General features: G+C 35.0%; 1 protein-coding gene across 3 annotated transcripts in view; it reads right to left on the bottom strand.

Moving 5' to 3' along the window:
* LOC111061426 (probable G-protein coupled receptor 158) overlaps positions 1-21,247 on the bottom strand; it is a 98,080-nt gene extending 76,833 nt beyond the window's left edge. For all 3 annotated transcript variants that reach the window (XR_005570726.1, XM_039423453.1, XM_039423454.1), the window contains exons 1-2: positions 21,020-21,247; positions 7,602-7,654 (exon numbers count right to left, since the gene is read on the bottom strand). The gene's annotated coding sequence lies outside the window, so the exon portion shown is untranslated. The remainder of the gene's footprint in view (positions 1-7,601; positions 7,655-21,019) is intronic.
* Between the last annotated feature and the right edge of the window lie 2,173 nt (positions 21,248-23,420).

The raw sequence follows: 23,420 nt of genomic DNA, 5'->3' as shown, positions 1-23,420 counted from the left end.
TAAGTCCTTCACCATACACCTGTACAGTACTCTAAACTAAAGTACAATACAGTAATTGTACACCGAACTTATCCCGACATATTATAAACAGTAGCTATAGTAGCCTACCAATAATAGACTACATAGTAAGTACACTTACAATAATAATATTAATGATATTCATAATATGAAATCACTTCAAAATTCGCCTCACTGCAGACACGATAGCAAGATTCATTGTGTCATGATTATCAGGAGACAATCATCTACAGCAGTTCATGCTCGATTGTCGACTGACTTCTTCAAAGCTGGAGAGTTATTGAGTTTATGAGTAAGGTTTACCTCGTACAAAGATGAATTATTGACTATAGTTGATCGATAAGACGAAAATTGCTTGATTCAATCATAAAGTGCTGCCAAAAATACGATTAACTGTTCGACATGAGCCGAAAATCTATCCAATACCCACATTTCATTAGATTTCTGTACTTGCAGGGAGCTTTTGTACATTATAGAATTGTCAGATTGGTGTTTTTTATGAATAGAAAAGAAAACTTCAAGAACAATTTCTAATTTCGAAATATATATTATTTTGGTTTATTCATCCACCCTCAAACTCCTGCAGATTCAATAGATTGGAAGTTGAAATTTATCCCTACATACCAATCCAATAAATTTTAGAGCTGGAATAACAGTATAAATGACATTATTGTCTCGTTATCACTGTGGATCGCCTCATGTTGACTCAATTCCCACAGACAAGCGACAGACGATCACCTGGCGCAATGCCAGTAAGTTCAGCTCAGTTAATTTGCGCGAAATAAAAATAGTATGAACTTCTTAAACCGTAGCTCCAATTCTCCAAGCAGACAGAGGACCAATATTATCAACAACAGTATTATTCATGGAATTCAATGGTTGGGTTCGAAACCATGTACCAATGAGTTATTATTAAACAACGGTTGAATCGAATTTAAGTAAGATAATGTACGTACTACTGGGCCCTACTTTTCAAATCATCTTTTAAAAAATGGAACTCCAATAAAGGCATTGATGTGTTGCAATTTATTATGTGTTGTCAGCCGTATCACTCATAACAATCCCATATCATTCATTATATCAAATATCATACTCGCAATATAGCAAGCGATTGTAATAAATGGAATCTATAGGTGCGTACAGAATTACGCTTTGCTACGCAAACGAACGTTACGCGAGCAGATCGCAAGATGATCACAGGTCGAGCAAGAGCAGAACGCGAACAGAGCGCGTAACAGAGCAAGAGCTTGCCAAGGGCGAACTCAAGCCCTGAAGTTAGTAGACAGAAAGCTCCTAGGGCAAACTAACAAAATAATAGTTTCGCATGCGCGGTTACGTTTTTGTTGGATCAGTTATGATAGGATATAAAATTATCAAAATTAATAATTGATTATTAAATTATCAAAATTAATAATTAATTATCAAATTATCAAAATTCATTAATATAAAATTATAAATACTGTTAAATTATAAAAAGGTTTATGTTTTAACTCGGATTTTCTTTCGTCTGTTTCTATGTATGTAACGCATTTACAGCCAAACGTATTGATAGAATTCTTTGAAATTTGAAATATTCATTTTTTAACTGCGGTCGATGTGTACACAAGGTTTTTTGAAATTTTGCATTTTAAGGATAATATGAAAGGAAGAGGAATTTCCTCCATACTCCGATATCACTATATTATCATCTACTCTGAAGATAGGATTAATCAGACTTATTAGAATTATTCATAAATCAATCAGCTGACAAGTGGATTATTCATTGCATGCATTACACATCAGATGTGTGGAGAAGCCGCTGAACAGGTGACAACAGATACTTGTGGATGAGAAAACTGCGTGAGGTCTACTGTTCACAGAACTACTAGTTAATAATAGGAACCAGCATATTAGAATTTAGAAGAAAGAAGCCGTACTCCCAACTGAGCAGTTCACCTTTCAAAACATTGACAGGCATAACCTTTTTTGTAATAAAACATCAACATAAATGCAATAAACATATTATTTATTATCAATTTATTATATAAACATTATTTTTTATTATGCTACCTAGCAATCCTGGTCAGAATATTTTATTTAGTTTTCTCACCCGATCAGCAGGGTTGAACATTTCACATTTGTGAGGTTAGTTTTCTGTTGTAGCATATTGAAGTCAACAATAAGACAAGCTCGCGATCATCTTGCGAACCTATTGCGAACCTCTCGCATCGTAACATCGTAACGTTCATGATCGAAGCGTGCTCGTAGCGCGTATATCTGTACGCACCTCTTGAAAGAAATCAAAGATTAAAGTTGAAAACATTTGTAGGGTTTAACGACTCAGTTTGATATGATGGAAATTTAGGAAACAAAATTTTGAAGTATTGAAAATTACAAATTATTTTGATGGTTTTAGTCAGCTCTAGCTCTAGAAACTTCCTGTTGTGATGAAAATATCAATGGGAAAAGATATTATGATATCATCGTAACAATGAATATTTTGCATTTGATAAAACAGCCCTAGTTCAATATTCATGATATAAAACGACAATGGCCTGTTCACACTTTCCAACAAAGCCAATCTGAACTTTTGCAGTGCTTCAACTGTTGAAAAACCATGACAACCCGCTCTGATGTGGTCGCATGCAAATAGAACTGAGGGCTGTTTTTTGTCATCTGTTCAAAGTTCATAACAGGCATTCACAAAAAAACTTTTTGATTATCTCTTTGCTAGCAAATTAAAGAATCGTTTACATTGATAAGTTACGTTCATCCACATGAGCAAGCTCGGTTCAAGGATAATAACTTTTCAACTTTTTGGGCTTATATGAAAAACATTGGATGAAAAAACAAACAGAATACCGGTGGAAAACTGACAGCTTATTGCTTCATGCGACATATAGAGCTACAGTAGCAAACAGAAAGGAGTAGACCCGCTGGATCCATGGAACGTTTTAGCTGACAGTTCAGCTCTCTGTCACCATCGATTACCAATACACATCACTAGCAAAACATGGAACTCGAAATTAATTTTTCCTGCGGCAGACGAGATAGATAGAAAAATTGCAACCGCGCTTCCGTCAACATGGAGCGTTTTCATTTCGAGAGAGAAGCCATCACCGAAGAGTAACGATCGTACTTCTCCAATTCAATAACCAATCACATGGTGAACAGAGTTCGAGTGTGCTGGTGACGGTGGAGTGAAGCGATCATTGCTACTTCTATTATGAATAAGAATGACGTCTAGACATCAATGTATCACTGAAACTGTAATTGGAAAACTATGAACCACATCCATCATAATAAAGAAATATATTAAGTAGTAAAAATCTATATAATTTAGCCAATATTGGCCAATAATTCATTCTCAGCCTACATTAATCTGATCCCTAATGTCGAGAGCCTGGCTGACATTTAGTAAAAACCCATATGGTTAAGATATTTATCCAGTGGTCGACAAATCAAAGGGCTGAGTTAACAGTGACGTGTATCCAGGAAGCTGTCTCTATTATTTTTATCAATATCGAAGGTTAGCTTAAGGTTATTTTAGCTGAAGGTTCTCTCAATGTCCACATCTTGATCAATTTAATTATAGACTACAATGCTACAATTCAAAAACTGATATTTTCCAACTAGGACTTTTCATGATTTCTATTATTGTGACTTTGGGAGCCTGATGATATTAAGTTTATAAGATATTGTCAGGTGTGCTTTTCTGGCTCCAAATTCTGTAAAATTACTCAACCCGTTTTCTGTTTAATGGTGATTTGAGTGCTATATTTTCGTTTGAGAGAAGAAAAAGAACCTTCAAAATTTGAAATATTTAGTATTTGTGTTTTTGAGCGAAAATGGACTGAATTTTATAAAAGTAAAATCTCAACCTCATTTCGGACTTTTATATGTTATTCAAATTTGTAAGAGAAACAGTACAGAATATCCATAGTTTTTCTCACCTCATCTGAGCTTTTTTGTAACTAAATAGATAAATACGTCGAAGGCATAAGGGGCAGATTGGATAATATTCAAAATGTTTCCGACCTAACCAAGAAGACGGCAATGTGAAGGTGGCTAGTCTCTGTGAACAGGATCTGTTGTAGGCTATCGTTTTGGTAATATTCAAATAGTATTACTCATTGAAATCTCAGTCATTTTGGTCGCAGAGTATTTATGTAACAATCTTTTGAGTAAAGCGGCCCTTACACTGCTCGTGCATTGCACATCCTGCCATTTTTTGTATTGGCACGATCAGCTTGGCATGGCACGATGAGCGCCAAACACTGCAAATTCAGTTCGCTCCGTGCCGTGCTAAAAGGCAGTTGTGAAAGTAATTTTTTTGCCTGGCGCGACGAAAATCAAACCGGATTGCCATCGTGCCGTGCAATGCAGGACGTGCTTAGCACATTCACACTGGAAATTAAGGAGCGTCGAGAAAGCATGCTTTCAGTTGTAATACCGACTCAGTCATTAACTGATCATTTATTTATCCGATATGAAAACGGAATCCCTACAACCTCAGTAGCTCGTTTCCTAGAATTTTGGAAACTTACAGCACAAGCAAAACAATTATTGAGCTGACCAAGCTCAGCCCTCGGCACGCTAATTTGGCAAACACGTTACTCGGCTAATTCATGAGAAGCAGCTGGCGTGACCATTTTCAATTATCAAGTGCAACAACTTTATCATGCTAGCAATCACCCTTACTGAATGAAAATTGTGATTCTCCTTTACAAACCATTCCAGGACATGATATTTTCCTTAGTTTTTCACAGTGATCCGATCGCATTGCTGAATCCACATTTCGAGTCCAATTCAATGAACTTGAAACAACTTCAATGATATCAACCCTTCAACTTGGTGTCCAGGGGCCTGTTTCATAAAACCCCTGTAATACAGGGCCTGTATTACAGGACTTAAAAATTAAAATTTACCATCCTGTAAGATAATGTTTCATGAAAATAATTCTACACTTGTAAAATCACCTGTAATATTCACCAACTGTTCAGAACCAACTGATACAAGTGATTCACGCTATCATTTCTCTATGCCAGGTCGGCCCAGAATCGCCTCTGTTCACAAACACTGGAAGGTGCTCCAACATACGGTTATGGCTCGAATTTGTCATGCATTGCCCTGTTGTCAGATCCAGCCGAAAAATCTCCTCTATCAACTCAGTTGCAATATCATGCACACTCCCGAAGCATGCTAGCTCTACAGAGTATTCTGTATCGGAAAAAGGTTGATAAGGCTTACAATTCAGATCTTAGCAGCTCAGATCAAATTGAGTAAAATCTATTTATTATGAAACAAAACTTCCCTAGACTTCAAGACAATAACCTCGAGCAGCGCGAACGGCAGCTTCCTTTGCAAAGTAACTTGTGATCAGTACTTTATATACATATATTTTGGAAATTGATTTCACTTGAAATCTGGGGAAGAAACGGAATACGCCTGTTGCTCTCTCCTAGACATAACTATAATATATGATTTCCGATTGTATCAGAATATGAATGAATTCATTTGATTTGTGTAAATGTTCAATGTAAAAATAAATGTATAAAATTCATGTAATGAATCAATGAATGGATGATAGGCTGGATGAAATAGATCTCTCACTTTGTGTAAAACATAGTTTTAAAAATTATTCAATGCAAATGAAAGTAATTAATTAACAACAAATTTTCTCCCCAACTGAGAATATAATCGATTGTACATTCAACAGAAAATAGATTTTCTCTATACTACTGTAGAATGAATGACCAGCCCAAACCTTATGATTCTCCAACTATTTAACTGCTCCGAATGTTGCAAATAGGATTCAACAATAGTATTATTATTGAATATCCATTCAAACATGCTGATAGTTGAATTGTCTGCTTTGAAAAACAGTATTTTATGATACTTATTCAGTACTTTGTTAGTACTTTGTTCAGTGTATAAAATGTGTTCCAGTTTAGTATTGAGAAACTCATAGATAACGCCAAACAATAATTTTGAGAAATCTTATTCTTATCCAGTTATTCTAGGTGAAGTAACAAATAGAAGCGTATTTTTTAATCCTTCGCTTCTCAATAAGTTGCAGTATTGCAACAGTGGAAAACATATCTACCTACAATCTCTTTAGCAGAAAAATTCATGTAGAAGTGTAATATTTTACAATGTCAAACTACTGAACTTTCTCACAAGCAGCCATGGCACATGAAGATAAAAACTTGATCTCTGAACATTTAACATGAATATGATCAAGTTCTTACATTTGAAAACATATTGCCTGAATTTCAACGATTGTTTAGCAACTACTCAAAGTCCTTCTAGAGATTCTACAGTCTAGAGTATTGGTCCAAGTTATTATTGTACAGGTCCAAGCCTCCCAACAATGTTCTTATAAAATATGTATTTATAATATCAATATACAAAAAATCAAATTGTTCTCTTGTAAAACAAATTATTATTCCTAGTGAGGCTGAATATTATTCTTTGGCCAAAATCATGCAGAGAATGCCAGTCTTCTTGCGAACTAACATGATGGAGCATTTGAAACGTTGGTGTCTGATGGGATCTCTGCCAATTTTCACTTAAGCAGTCAGCTGACACCTGTGACTGTGAGTGTGAATGGAACGAGAATGATCACTTCAATAATATTTTCTTCGTTGAATGAACTATTTTAGAAATAGTCTAAAGAATTAGAATCAAAGAAACCATTGTTCAAATTCATCAGAACGGAATCATACGATTTACCCAGATTATGACCAGGCCTATAAAAATATTGTATCGTTTGTTTATGGAACAAATTAATCACATCACATTTATACCTCCAATTAAAAACAGCTAAAAGTCCAAACTACCCAACAATCATTGCTAAAATATTGATTGTTTTTTCTCACTCATTGACCTTCACTTTGTCCTCCTTGACCTTAAATATAGATTATTATAGAGTTCAAAGGTGAAAAGGATCAACATTATATACAGGAGGTGAAGGATAACTGATTTCACAATCGGTAACGGATAGGCACCAGAGGAGGATGGAGTAGACATAGAGCCAGAGACACAAGACATATTTGTACCTGAATTTTCAGAAGATTGAATAGAATGGGAGGAATAGATGATCAAAAGTCGAATTATTTATTTCTTCGCCTCAAGTATAACTTTTTCCGTACCTTCGAAATTGCGCGGCACGTTTTCCTTCAACTGATTCACACCAAATTATTAGTATGCGTCACACATTTCACTCCGAAGTCAGGAGTTTTTTGAATGCACAAGTCATACTGAACTCTTTATTAGAATAATTGAGTAGGAAGTTCATGGACTGATCGATAATTAACTTTCTTCGCACGATTTAAGTGGGATTATAAGCGGGAAAAAACCTTTCAGAAAACACATAAATTTATGTTTGAATATTTCTGATGATAGGAAATAAGTGACAAATGAGAAATGTCATATTCACCTTGATTCAAAATAAATTAAGATCTATTTCAATGATAATAAATATCTCCAGTACGGTTCAAATGATGATAAGAGAAAGATCAGAGAATGTGATTGATCTCATTTTATAATTAGAGGATTTCCAAGAGCTTCACAATGATGCTCTACAGGGGGGAAGAGCTTACCACAGTTTCTGTACTTCGGCTGCTTTACTCTTCTGTCGATTGTCTGCCAACATCTGTAACACACATTGGATATCACGAATTAGCAATGAATGATAGTGTTTGAAATTACCAAGTTCTTTCCGGACCATAAAATCATATGAATCACAATGAAATATTTCTACTCCTTTATTTTTTATGTTAGCGGTGGCTATTTGGTCGCATGTTTCATTATCATTTTTACGAAGAAAGAAAATCGAGGTTTTTACTTTTCATGCAGCCATTATAGGAAATAATGGATAACATATTATATCAATATTCTCTAGCATCTATTTAGAGCATCAGAAAGCTGTAAGACAGTTTGAGACACAATGCAGTAACCTACACTGTGAATAATTCGTGATAGTTTATGTGACAGATAAAGACCGTGTTCAGATAGAGCCAATGTGACAAACATATAATAGCCTGTATAACACATTCAGATTATATATTGAAACTGATAGACCTAATCACTATGAAATTTCATTCAAGAAGACAGAACACGATCAATTCAATGCTCATAATATATGAATGAGTGAGGAAAATCCGTCCACTAGTAATCTGTGTCTAAATATTGAGCCATTGAACTTGGTTGTTGTGATAAGATTATTAGTAGACCGGAAGCTGCCGTTATTCACAAAAAGTTATCATGACTAAATTTCAAAGCGGTTCAATGTCAATGAAAAACATCCATTATTGACTTTATTATTTTTCAATCAAATAATTTCCTTATTGATATTCAATAACATTTTTTGTCTCTAGTTCTTACAAAATTTACTCTTATACAATATACTATTTATAACTATAACAAAACTTGAGATTTCTATTAGAATATTACTGTACACAACACAACTCCATACTTTCACCGCTTGTTTTATGCACATTATTAGATATTCCCAATGTACCTAGAATACATGTATTCTAGTGATACAATTAATACATGTAATACACTTAATACATGTATTCTAGGTACAAGGGATATTCCAATTTATTATTCCATTAATTAGAAGAAATAAGGTTCATTCTATTATGAATATCGCTTAATAACAACTAATTCATTACAAGAGTGATAACATTGGCCCATATGAATAAAACCAGAGCAAATGCTCATGAGCATGAGTATGGAGCATAAGGTTTTGCTCATGAGCAAAAGGTAGAAGCAAAAGCATTTGCTCATTTTTATATGAATAAGCTTTACCTTATACTCTTACCTTATGCTCCTGAACTCTGGAACAAATGCTCACGTATTTTAGAGATTTTTCATCAGCTGATTCGCTTTTGTAACCTTAGTTTGTTTTTATAGCTCACGGAAGCGCTAAATATGCAAGTAGGGTGCACCGCTTGTGTTTGCGTCGTCTGCTCTGTTTTGTATTAAATAGAAAACAGAGCAGACGACGCATTAATTTTTAATAGACGATTCATAAATTTTATGAATAGAGTTTTAGGTTAGTTGAATTTAGAATTTTGAAATAATAGCGTGAAAAAATGTCATCTCTATAATAATCTTCAGCATATTATTATTTCTTATAATAGCCTTCTTATAATCGTCTACACTCTTATCTTCTTAAATGCCTATTTCTATTTTGTGATGGCTATCTTTATAACAGGTAGCTATCTTTTGTATTTATTCTTTTGTAGGGATAATGGTGATATAATTATATCATGGTTGAATCTAAAAAGAATTTTATAGTTCTCAACTATTGGTTGTGATAGTATCTAGTATAGTTTCCTCTTCCTCATACGAATTAGTTGAGCCATTTTACTATGAGCAAAAGGTGATAAGCAGCTCTAGACTGGACTCACCTTTTTTGAAGCATTTGCTTCAAAAGTTGAGCAAATGCTCTAGTTTATTCATACAATTTTGAGCAAAAGCTTTTACTATTGAGCAAATGCTCAAACTATTTTTTTGATGAGCATGAGCAAAAGGTTTTGCTCACGTTTATTCATAGAAAATGAAACAAATGCTCAATATTTTAGAAGTATAAGCAAATGCTCAACTTTATTCATATGACCCATTGAATTAACATTATTATTCATCTATCCACTCTTTACCTATTTTACATTCTATCTATAAGAAGGAGGTTGAGCTGATGCAAGAGTTGAAACAGCATAAGATACACCTGGCTGTGATAACGGAGACTAAGAAGAAGCTGAAGGGAACAAAAGATTGGGGAGAGTACATTGAAATTTGGAGTGGAGTAGATCAAAATAAGAGAGCTTGCGCTGGAGTGATGGTCTTGGTTGATCAGAGATGGAAAAATAGAATAGAGAGTTACTCCTTTATTAGTGAAAGAATAATAAGGGTCCGATTCAAGATGAACAGAGGTTACTTGACTCTATTTGGCACATATGCCCCTGAAGAAGGAAAGAAAGAGGCTACGATTGAATTCTATGAAGAATTACAGAAACAGTTGACCGCATGCAACAAAGCAGACTATGTGATTGTAGCTGGAGATCTGAATGCTCGAGTAGGAAACCAGCCGATTCCACATGTGGTAGGAACATTTGGGGAATATCACCTGAATGAGAATGGTAGACAGTTGCGAGACTTTTGCACATACAACGAGCTGAAGATCACAAATACTTTCTTTAGAAAAAAGGATATACACAAATATACCTGGACAGGGAGAGGATACAGATCTCTGATTGACTATGTGATTGTGAACAAGAAACTTTCCTGACAGGTCCAGGATACCAGAGTGTATAGAGGTAGTGATGTAGCCAGTGACCATTTCCTCGTGGTTTCCAAAATTAATTTGTGGACAAGATGGTGGAAAGCGAGTAAACCTCAAAACAAAGCGGAGAACAAAGTATTCAAAGTGTATCTTTTGCAAACCGAGAGTATAAGAACTTTATATCAGACAAGACTAACACAAAGGCTCTCTACAAGACCGACAGCATTAACAATTGAAGGCGAATGGAAAAACATCAAAGACACTATCAAAGAAGTAGCCCATGAAACACTTGGCACGAAAAAAAAATTGTTAAACGACGAAAAGGTTTGAACATTTGGAACGACGAGATTTCTCAAGCTATTGCAGACAAGAAAAAAGCATACAAGGAACTCCTTCAGTCACCAACAGACCACACAAAAGAAAATTATCGGCTCAAACGTAATATAGCGAAAACAACTGTTAGGAAAGCACATGAAGATTCATGGGACAGATTCATCTCAGGAATAGAGGATGACCTTCATGGCAGGCAGGAAGTTGCTTACAAACGGATGAGACACCTCAATAGTACGGTCAAAGAAATGGCTGAGATAAAAAATGTGAGCAAACATGAATGGATTGAACACTACAAAGAACTGTGGTATGACCAAAATTTGCCAGTCACGGAAAGTATTGACCAGCGGATGGTTCCAGTGAGTGATGTTGATCTCATAAGCATTGATGAGTTGGAAGAAGCCCTCAATCAAACAAAAAATAGGAAGGCAACTGGGGTAGATCTGCTAAATATGGAGCTTTTAAAATATGGCGGAATATTATTGAAATTTCGACTGCTTCATTTATTCAACATGTGCTGGACATCACGCTATGTGCCTGAGGAGTGGAGAAAAGCTTTAGTAATATCTCTATTCAAGAAGGGAAGCAGAAAAGACCCAAATAATTATAGAGGTATATGCTTGTTGAGCAATGTCTAAATTGCTCAGCAGAGTTCTGAACAATAGACTTCGGAAAATCTCTGATGTACTTCTATTAGAGGAGCAGGCTGGTTTCAGAAAGGGCCGATCATGTATGGACGATGTTTTCTCATTGAAACAGATCATAGCAAAAAGAGTGGAAATCAATTTAGAGACACACCTTGCATTCGTGGACTACGAAAAAGCGTTTGATAAAGTCAATCGTCAATTATTGTTAATCCAAGATAAGTTAATCCAACGAGGTTTCCCAGTTCATTTAGTCGAAGTCGTCAAGAGTTTGTACAGTGAGACAAAAATAATCCTAGACTGCTCAGGCTCCCAAACAGAGGAAATTGTTATCAATGTTGGTTTGAGACAGGGTTGTCCTCTCTCACCAACTCTCTTCAATATTTATGCGGACGACCTTTGTAGGAAGTGGAAGCAAAAAATTCACCCATGTATACAGCTTACACACAATATTGCTGTCAATTCATTATGGTTTGCAGATGATCAAGTGATATTGCAGGAATCAGAGGACGATCTGCAAAGAGCAATATACCAACTCCATCTCCCGAGCTCAGAATATAATATGAAGATTTCCTTGCACAAGACAAAAGTGATGGCATTTCTGGGGAAGTCTTCGATACGTTCTAAAATAGTTCTCAACAACAGAATACTGGAACAGGTATCACATTTCAAATATTTGGGATGTGATATTACATACAAGGAAGACCATGACTTGAATGCAAAAATTAACAGATTCCAGTACATATGCGGAACTATCAACAGAACTCTCAAAAATAAAGCCCGAAAAGAGACGAAGCTCAAATTTTATAAAGTAATGGCCGTCCCTACACTTTTGTATGGCTCTGAAACCTGGGTACCAAAGAGAAGGGAGTGGAGCAGGTTACAGGCGGCCGAAATGAGATTTTTAAGGTCAGTTAAGGGATGCACCAGAGAGGACAGGCTTTATAATATTGATATCCGTAGAGAGCTCAATGTGATCTCTATACCTCAACGAGTTGACGAGAATCGAAAACAGTGGAGAGAACACGTTGAGAGAATGGGAAACGGAAGAATCCCCAAAGCTGTCATCGCTTACAAGCCAGAAGGGAGGAGAAGTATTGGCAGACCAAGAAAAAGGTGGGAGAATGTTTGAAGGCGGAACAGGTATTAATGCCTACCCCTGTAAGAAGACGACGACGACGACGACATTCTATCAATAATTGGAAATGAAAGTTATACAAATCGTAGATACAATAGTGATTGTCCTCAAAAACAATTCATAGATGTCAGGACTCAGGACGATGCGTTTATTACATAATAATAGGTCTATTATTCATGGCACAGAGAGATCGATGATATCGGTGTACATTTTGAAATAGTTTGAGATAACGTGGATTATTATAGATGGTGACTCCTCTCAAAAATATACATTTTGCTGAGGGAGATAAACTTTGAAAGATAATTCATTATTATTCTACTGGCCAGTGAATTTATGGCATTTATTCAATGTTACTCTTCTACATCATTCTCAGATTCACGTTTACGCCTTCTTCAAACTTTCACACCAAGCTCTTCTACATAAAATTGGAGCATCAATGTTTTGATATAATTTTTTCACCACCATCGAAGACTCATCCACCCTTCAACAACAAAAGAGATGGCAGAATTCCAAAAACGTTTTCTCACTAACACTACTCACAACTCATTCAAAAATAAGAGTGGAAATAACAAAGTTATCAAGATAGAAGTGCTTCAGAATAGGGTTTCATTCTCTAAGTTTCATAAATGAGCTTTCATTTTATTCACATAGAAGTGAATTATCTCCTATTATCTTCACTCTAATCCAATATAATATTTCAATGATTATTATTCAATCTTGAACCCATTCAAAGTAAATTCATTTCTTTTGGAATGGGATATTTCAGGCATATTATCCCATTCTATCAAGCTATTTAAAAAATTATTGTACATGTTATGCAAGAGCATGAGCTGTATTAGATAATTTTCTAGATCCCCAAAAATCATTCCTTCCTAATGAATGGAAACTTCCGCTCTCAGGAACCGCGTTAACACCAGAGTTGTCAACTGAGTTTTCGATAAATTACGACTATATGTTTCAATTTCTTGAAAAGCATAGCAACATGTTGTCGTCAACTTGTGGAAATTCTTAATCTCAACAAAATTTTTGTTTCCCACTGAGTTTTCAACGAAATTTCCCCCCTATTGATAGAAGTCCACACTGACTACACTCTCTGGGAAGGAAAATTGATAACTTTTCCGTAGAAAACTATTTCTAGATAACATTTTGTTGATAGCCTTGGTGAAACGTAGCATTACATTCTGAAAAACATGTAAGACCATAATAATTATTGTAATGTTGCAATGGAAGTCACCAATCTAACCGACATCCGAATCTAAAAAACAATTGAAATTTTTATCATGTTTGACTGTTATTCCTTCTATGCGTGAATGTTCACAATTTTGTTTTTTTGTTAATTGGTAGCATTTTTCATTCTTAACTTCTAAAAAGAACTTCTCAAAAGAAAATAATACCAACAGTTACAACGATAGTTTTGCAATCACTGTTCACAACCTTATTTGAGGTTATCATGCGAATCTAGTGCTCTCCAACTATTCAGGTAATTTATAGGCTGAACGAAGTTGTTCTCATGCCTATCCTAGAAAATGGATTATTCGATTCTTGTTTCCAATTTATCATTTCGTTAATAATGAAGATGCGTGATTTTATTTCATACAAAAGAGCTTTCATATTTATTTCACTTCAAGTAAGTTATAACAAACTGAAATTCAATCATGTTCATTAGAATTCATCCCAATATCATAAATTGAAAAAAAAGGAATCCAGTTGTTTTACAAGAGCTGAAGTTTGGCTGTGTCTTAAGATTCGCTTTCTTCACATAGCGAATTCCTGTCCCGTACCCCAAAATTCTCAAGTCGAATAACTTCTAAACAAACTCTTAAAATGTCGGGTACCACGAGTCTATCACTTTAATCATATCAAAGTATCTGGAAATGTATCTGTGCTTAAAATGGGGTTTATCTTTGATTCAATTTCAGTATATTTCTTAAATAATGGAGATGCAACTGGCATGCACTCAATTAAATTTTCGTACCTTGAGAACATATCGCTGGAAGTAAGGTGAATATAACTGAAACTAGTACCAACAGATGCCTGAGTCTCATGAGAGATGGAAGAAACACGGGAAGACAAGCGAAAAGAAGTAGAGTTTCATAAGATGAATAATAGATGAGCAGGAGCAGCGACAACTTCTGCTGGCTCTGTTATCTTCTATTGTTCTGGAATGTTAATTGTCGACGAAAGGAAGGACGAGGAATTGAAAATATGTTTGGAAGAGATTTTCTCTTCAGTATATGTTTCAATATTTTTTAGATCTCAATAATTAGTAGACTCAATCGTCAATCAGCTTTCAGTTCTTATGCTTAGATCACGATTATTGCTCAATTGTCCCTGAAAATTTGTACTGAATGGCAACCACTAGGAAACATTAAGATCGAAGAAACCCAATGCCAAAAAGGATGATACTGGCAACCTGATGATAATCTTCCACACGATAATCTTCGATTGAATATCAAAAAAACTTGACATCGATACATCAAGATAAACTTGGATAAATGGGCTAGAAAAAGTTGATATAATTCCACTTCCCATACTTTCTTTCTAATTTTGCATTGTTCATCGACAAAGTGGAACAAACTAGCTATACAATAACAGTTATCCTATATTCTTGAAATCGACTATTTTGTGTACCACCATAGAGCATTGTGGAGAGGGTCGAAGTTCATAGTTTTAATAATATTGTGTAGTGGCCTTAAATATTATTTTAGTTAGTAGAGATACTGTGAAGTTATGATTGATGATACACGTAGTAACTATTAAACTAAAAGTTCAGATAATATTCAATCGAATTGAGCTCAACTAATAGAGAATAGAACTAGATTTCTATTATATTATCTCTGGCTTAACCCGTTAAGAAGAACAAAGAGTAGCTAAGGTGGAATTTGGAATTCTACAATGAATTGAAAATTTTCTGTCTGTTGTAGTAATGCGTATAATACTGTCGCGCAGGTTTCTTAAGGATATAATTGTTTCAATTCCAATTTTCACGAAATGTAGAATTTGAAAATTCAAAATATGAGTCATAATAGATTGTATGCATCTGCCCACCAACCACATATACAATGAAGCAAATTAATAGGCATTCAACGTCGTCAGGATTAGGGTGTCAGGTGGTGTTGACATCGCCGTAATTAATTGTACTCAAGCAATGAATCCATTACAGCCAACACATTACAAGAGCTGCTCAGACTTGGGATGCTGGGTTTAGAGCTAAGGATGGCAATGCCCAGGTGGGTGCAGCTTATAGTGGGGCGGAGGTGGGACGCTGTACACTTCAGTCCAGGTCAGAGTAGCGCAAGGTGTAGTAAGTGTCGTAATGTACGCAGGGAAGATGAGTTCATTTTGCGTTGCAATACAGGGAATTCTCAGCTATCGCTGCATAATAAGATGGGGTGAGATGAGTCTGTTCTCTCTCTTCCTACTCCACAGTTGCTCTCCATACTGTTACCCTACACACTGAAGCTCTGTTCATTCTCTTTTGTACTGTTTCGCTTGCACTTTAGATTTCCTCGCTATTCTGTCTCATTCTATTTGTGTACTGCAGCACAAGCATTTTCTTAAAATTCAGTAGACTAATCCACTCTCATAATCTTTAATCGTTTTCTTTTTATGATTCTAATTCTGGTAAATTGAAGGTGGATTCAAGCAACCTCATTCCAGCAGCTCTCTGTATTTAAATGGATCGCTAGCATCGACTTTTCCGGTTTTCTACTGCTTGGCTTTTTGTACTAATCAGTAGGATCAACTTGATTTCTCTCTCTTCTAGTACAATTGTGGAATTGAACTGTATTTTTAGGTAGGTCTGCTTACGATTGAGGAAAGAAAAGCTTGAAATTAGGGATAGAAAAATGTCAATTCAGTTGCTGATCCTCTTCTGTAAATAAATAATCCTGATAGCTATGTGTTCCAAAAAGTATAAGAAATAAACCTTCAGCTTGAGATCAATATAAGTCTAATGGATTGAGCTCTATCTAGGTTTACAAGAGCACCATTTCGATAATTATATTCAATTAAACTCTAGTTATGGAATTACCGTTGGGCTTGAAAAAATAAGAGTGTCTTCCATAAAATGTTCGATCAAAATGTTGATATATTCAAGTACTAAATAGCCTACATGGGCTAAAGTTAATCTGATTCCAAAGATAACAAGACGTTATTTTGTGGCGTTCAATGGTTACACTCGGAATTAACAAGTTGGGTAGTTAGACTGGTTTGCCAATAATAAGTTCTATTTTTCTGGCTCTGAATTTTGTAAAATTCCGTGAAAATTTTTCAATTATTAGTGATTTGAGTGTAATATTTTTGTTTTCTATCCAGTTTCTCAACCTTCAAAATTCAAAATTCTCAGTTTCTGTTGTTTTTAAGTGGAAAAGAACTAAATTTCAGAAAAGTGGAATCTTAACCTCATTTCGGACTTTCGAATTATTATCTAAATTTGGGAGAGAAATAGTACAAAGAGTATCCTTAGTTTTTCTCTCCCATTCAGTGTTTCTTGTAAGAATAATAATAATAATAATAAATGAATAGCTCAAGTAATGTACCTAATTTATATGAAAGTGCGAGGATTCACAAGTTTTGTATTAACTGATAGTTGAAAAGACAGTTTAATAGAAGTCAATTCATGGACTGATTGATGGGAATACATGGTATGTAGATGAGAATATACATGTGAATCATTAATTTATTTTTCTATTCTATTGGATGTGGTTCTGTTAAGTTACAGTATTAACCAAATCTCCACAGTGAAATCAGTGATAGCACACTCATACAGTCATTATAGAATTCAAAAGTCATCCCGTTATCGTAAAGAATACTCATACATTTTTGGCCTCTTGAGATAATTTTACATTGGGGTTTCATTGTATCATATATTTTATTTGAATGAAAGTAGTTAAATTAGTGGAAAATGCTAGTACAGTGGATGAAACAGCCTCTTTAGAGGTTACTGAACTGCGTAATTGAAAGATAATCTGTTTACAGTTTACCCCCGTGATTGGTTACTTTTTACAGACTGAACAGTGTTCGATTTTCGAGTGACTGTGAGCTGCAGTAAAACGGATTTGACAGGCTGAGTTTGATCTAATTATATGGAAGCTGATGGAGTTTAGAGAAGTCAGTAATCGGCGTGTTTTTCGGAGGGGCAAATGGGATCGACGGGAACGAGTGTAACACTGGGCTGAGAGTCAATGAACAGGGTTTAGAGAATGGGAGGTGGGGAATGAGGCACTTGGCATGATAACAAACAGAAACAGGAAGAAAGCTGCGGATGGGGTGCGGCGGCCGTGGCTAGCTCAACAATTCCCAACAAGAGTGTCAGGCTAGACCAAATTAATGAAACGACACACATTAAGCGGCACTACTACATTTTAGTGAGAACGCTCTAGTCTATTACTTTTGTAAAAGACGACAGAAAAAGATGTTCTTCCCCGACTTCTCGCGTGGAATATTTATCAAACAGTTGTCCATTTCATTTTAGCACTGAATAGTGATTGAATCATTAGTTTTGAAGCTGACACTAGATAGAGAAGTCATAATACTGAAATGGTATTATGGAATAAATAATGTGGAATATTAATTTAATAATTATTAAAAAAAATGATTATAATCTAATCAAAGAAGCTTTCACTTCTCAATTAGTAAGTAATTTGTGGGATATCCAATCAAGAATCCCTTTCCAGGTAGTTTGAAAATTCAAGTAAAACCTTATGAACTGTATACAAATGATATACCTATACTTGACTAATATTATAATTTATACGAATAATGATGAAGTATAATATTTTTGTTATTCTTGTAGATATATTGAAATGAACAATGTTCTTTGATGAAGGTCTATATTTTGCAAATCAATTGTCTGGATATCCTCTAAGAAAATATGAATCGTTGTGAATTGCTGATATTTCCATTCTTGCCAAACTTCCAACCAGCTATAATAATTTGTTGCTGTTATATTTCTGGAATTCCATTTTGAATCCATTTTTATCCGAATTTTTACTCTAATCCTCGAATGCACCTCAATTTTGTCCGAATTCATCAACATAAATATTGTTAGGTGATGTAAAGAAAATTCTTTTATGTACAGGAACTGAGCAAAAATCTCTCAATGAAAGCAATCTACTTGTTTCAAAACTTGTAAATAACTGCAAAGTGGAAACTTCTTCCACATGGTAGTTTTTGAACCCAATAACATAGTAATTATTGCCTATTGATAGCCTGCTATACAGTATCATCGTAAATGGCTGCTAACACCAAAGTGTAACAGGGAATGTTTTATTCTATCCAGGAACAGTATTTATTTTAATAGTCAAATAGAATATCTGTATACTGTATAACACCTTGTTATGCAAGGCGAAATAACAGGTAGGAGGTCAGTGGGGCGAAGAAGTATATCTTGGTTGCGAAATTTGAGGGAAGTGCACCTCAAATGAACTTTTCATGTCGGCTGTAAACAGGGCAAGAATTGCCATCATGATAGCCAACCTTCGCCATAGAGACGGCACATGTAGAAAAATGTAGAAGAGATACTATAAACTACACATATACAAATACATAAATTTATCAATCTGTAGCTTTTTATCAATCCTACCGTCTATCGATTGGAATTTAATTCTAGAGACTCATTGATTCAGAGTTCGGAAAAAGAGGAGAATTTGATTCCAAGAAAGAAAGTAGCCATAATACTGAAGCGGACAATTATGATACTGTACCCTTGAGCTTAGGCCTATTCATGCATTATAATCTAGAATCTAATTCTAGTCACCAAGTTATCAAGAATACACAGATTCTTTTGATCACTTGAGATTAATAGGGGTTAATTGGGATTCATTTTATCACATTATTATTTCTGCTTAACAACAGAACTCACTATGACTCAATATTATTCATTATTATTGACTTACATCTGGAGTATTTTATACTTGGTTTTTATTCAACATGCAGCTGAGCTTTTTTGGTCATAAACTTCAAATCGAATTTTGCAAAGATTTTCATTATGAACTTCTAACTTGAGACTAACTTTATAGACGCAACTAGTGCAGTCATTTTCTTAGGAGGGTACTTCACCTGGAAGAATTCCACTTGAAGTTGAAATGTATAGGGCATACTGGGAAAAGAGATGTAGGAAGGCCGAGAAAGAGATGGGAACAGGTTGATTGATAAACCTAATCCTTGAAGTGGAGATGATAATGTTGAAGGACTTTTTCACAAATCTTGAACTTTTAGGGGCTTATTATTTATGAGCTAATTTAACAAAACCAGTCGAAGCCAAGCAAGCTTTGTTTTCCTGGCAACCTAAACCACGAATCAATTTGAACAATTATATTATTAGCTGTTCTATCAATTCTAATTGGTTCCCAAATCGTTCTTGGGTAGAGAAGTTCAAGAGAATCGTTAATGAATACGACTCTTAGATGATAATATCCGTTTAATATGAATCAAGATGAGAAAATCAATTTTTACTTGGTAGGTTTATGGAATAGATATTGTTGTAGTGTAGAACCATAGAATATTCAAAAGGACTCGGATGAAAAAACAATTTAATTCACAAAATTCGTAAAATCTGAGGATATTTCCTATCATGTTCTGCCAATCACATTTCAAATACTCATAAATAATATTGTTTCATTTTCGTGCTAGATTATAACCGAAAATCTAACGTGAAATAATTCAATATGAATTGATCTCGAGCCCATTCATTATGAATATTGTTTGCACTTGACAAATCTGTAATCGAAAGAGTTAATGCATTACAATTTTCCAAGTAGGAAGATAAAGACAGAGATAGTTCTATTGATTCTCTCATTCTCCATTATCTTGAATGGCTACATCATTAGATTGCTATCAGATTCCTAATGATATTGAGATTAATAAATGTTTAGTCAATGGAATTTAGTTTCATCAGAGAGGTAAACTATATAATTTATATATGGGAAACAATAATACCATTTACTGCAAAAAATGATTATAATTATGCTATTATGAATCTCAATAAAACCAGCTAGCGTTACATTAAAAAATTCCACAACCAAAAATCTTTAGAATTCACCTCCTGAAAATCTCTCAGTAATAAAGGGTATGTCAAATTATTCAAGTATCAGTATCAGGTGTCCCCTCCCAATGTATATGACTTGTGTTTCTATTATAATATGAAATAAATGAATAAGAGCGAAAAGAAGATAAACTTTATAGATCAGATTAGACTTTTATACAACTAATAATAGTTGGAATTATAGAAAATACAGAATTTGATGCTCAGTTACTATTACAATATACATAGAAATGCATACACTAGTCATCTATGTATGTTAAGCTCAAAAGGGAGAGACATTTTCAACCACGATTGCTGCTTTTTATATTTATTTTTTAATTTGGAATAGTAATAACATTACATCATTTCAGGAGAGACAATTGAGACTATTCAGATAGGAGAAATGCGACTGCACTGTGGGCATGGTGATTAATTCAGATTAGTTTTGCCCCAACTTCTTGATAAACGATTAAACTTAAACTTCATAATGCATTTATTTGTTTGAGCAAAAGAGCTTGACTGCACAAGATTATGGACTACTAGTTAGTACACTGGCCATGTTATTTGAGCTGTCACCAAAAGGTACTCACATGTTCTTCAGAGATGTGTCACAATGTTCCTTCCTTTGATTCCAGATTTAGTTGATACAATTCAGTTGTGTTGATAAGAGAGCGCCTATGAACCCGGGTAACGTAACACCCACGGATGAACGAGAGACGGCCGACGACGGACCGCACCGGATGACGATACGGACTTCGGCGAGCCGAGCCGAGCAGAGATTGCTTTGCGCCACGACCCGACTCGACCGGGCCCCCGCGAATCTGCGGAGTCGCACGAACTCAAACGAAAATAACCGATATGGTTGCCATGACAACGAACCGGCGGCTCGATTACGGGCGAACGCCTACTACCCCTTGGCGCGCCGCACCATCTACTCTTCTTCTATCACTCTCGTGTCTCGTCGTACATTGCATTCCTTGTATGCTACTCATAATATACGAAACTCTGTTTAGAGCACTGCTGCTTTTCGGTGATGATAATGACCTTCACACTGGTAGCATCAAAAAAACATCCTCTGAATTCCTGCTTGTGAAACTATTATAATATTCATAGGCCTACTAATATAACAAATCGAATACGTTTAGATCTGACAAGACATGTTTATGTTTGCAGTTGAACTTATCATTCTACATAACTATTTGAAATAACTATTTGTGCATTTCAAAAAATATATCTTTCTGTGGCAAATACCTGTCAGAGCTGAAATTATTCAGGAAGTCGCATTAGGCCTACCTGAACAAGTATCTCACTTTAAATATCTGGGTGTTGAAATCACATATAAATATGGTCTTGAAAATGATTTAGATCTGAAACTGAATTCATTTCTACACATATGTGATACAATTAAACGCCAATTCAAAAACTGGACAACGAAGAAAACACAATTGAAATTTTATAAAGTGATAGTGATACCAACATTATTATATGAAGCATTATCGTGAAATTTTATAAAGTGATTACGGTACCAATATTATTATATGGAGCAGAAACCTGGGTTACCAAGAAAAGAACATTGAGCAGAGATCTAGCAGATGAGATCCGTTTTCTTTGAAGTGTAAATGTGAGCAGACATAATGTGCAGACACACGGACACGTGTGTGCGTTGCAGCATTCGACATTAATTGGGGAGGGAGTTGTCCTCCGTCTGTTGCTGTGTTTGCCATAATATGTTCTACTCCGGTTCATCCGATTCAGGATTCAGGCTGCTCAGAACATCTCAACACCGCGACCGATCACTTGTTAATAATTATTATTGCTTTTGTAAAACCACACTTTTAAGAATTTATCCTTCTCTTCATCTATTCTATGTGTATTATATCATAGGTCATTTTCAACTTCAGATCACATTATTATTTTGAGATGTTACAGTTTCTGATGAACATTGTATTCATAAATAAGTAATATCGGGGCATCGAGCTTCGCTCGTTATTTATTTATTGATAAACAGAATACAATTCTTTAAAATGATTGGGAAAGGACTAACAGACAAAGCCTAAAACTCTTTCTTCCCCGAATTTCGATTTAAACACTTTAAATTCAACTACATCACGCATTCCGATACGACTGTTGCACCAGTTTTTAGTTTTGAGTGTCAAATCTCAAGATTTGCAACAAGTGACTCTCTTTGAATATCACACTATTCTGTCATCATAAATTGGCAGTGTGCTCCAGTATGAACATTCATATTGAGTACCTATTGGAACGTCTGCGAAACTAAACACAGGGGGTGTTTATAAACTTCATACCAAACAAAGACACTCAAAATTAGAACTGGTGAAACAGTCGTATGGGAATGCGTGATATAGTTGAATTATATCTGAAATGGAAGATTTAATGATCTACAAGCTCGGAATTAGCACATTCTTGTTTCATCAATTGTTGAAAAGTTATAATAAGACTTGAAAGAGCAAAAAAATGAAAGAAAAACTAGTTTTTCGAAAATGCATCACTTTAGAACATAAATATCTCGAAAAGTATCAGATTTATCGAAATCCTCTACTGGAGAAAACTTGTAGGGAATTTATTAAGCGTTATTTTTACGTAGTTGATTATGTCAATAGAACACATTGTTTCCAAGATATAAGCATGTAAGTAATAAGTGGAAAATGCAACTTTCAAACCACCCTCATCCCTTTGATGTAGGGGTTGGGAATTTTCATACGCTCACCTCCAAACTAGTTTCAACAAAGCTGCAAAGTCAAAAATTGTGTTCCAATCATTCCCTCCAAATTTCATTGTCAACTGATCTATTGTTCCTGAACAGAAAATTTCACTCTTAACATTAAAACTGCTGCAACAGTCGTAGGGAAATGCGTAAAATAGTGAAAATATACATCAAATTGAAGATAATTTAATGCTCTATCAGCTCATAATCAGCACGGATTTTTTTCATCAATCGTTAACAAATTAAAAGGCCGAAAAGATTAAAAA

The sequence above is a fragment of the Nilaparvata lugens genome, chromosome 3 (genome assembly GCF_014356525.2).
Source record: "Nilaparvata lugens isolate BPH chromosome 3, ASM1435652v1, whole genome shotgun sequence".
Lineage (NCBI taxonomy): Eukaryota > Metazoa > Arthropoda > Insecta > Hemiptera > Delphacidae > Nilaparvata > Nilaparvata lugens.
Note: the sequence above shows the minus strand (reverse complement) of the source record. Positions and strands in the feature narration are given on the sequence as shown.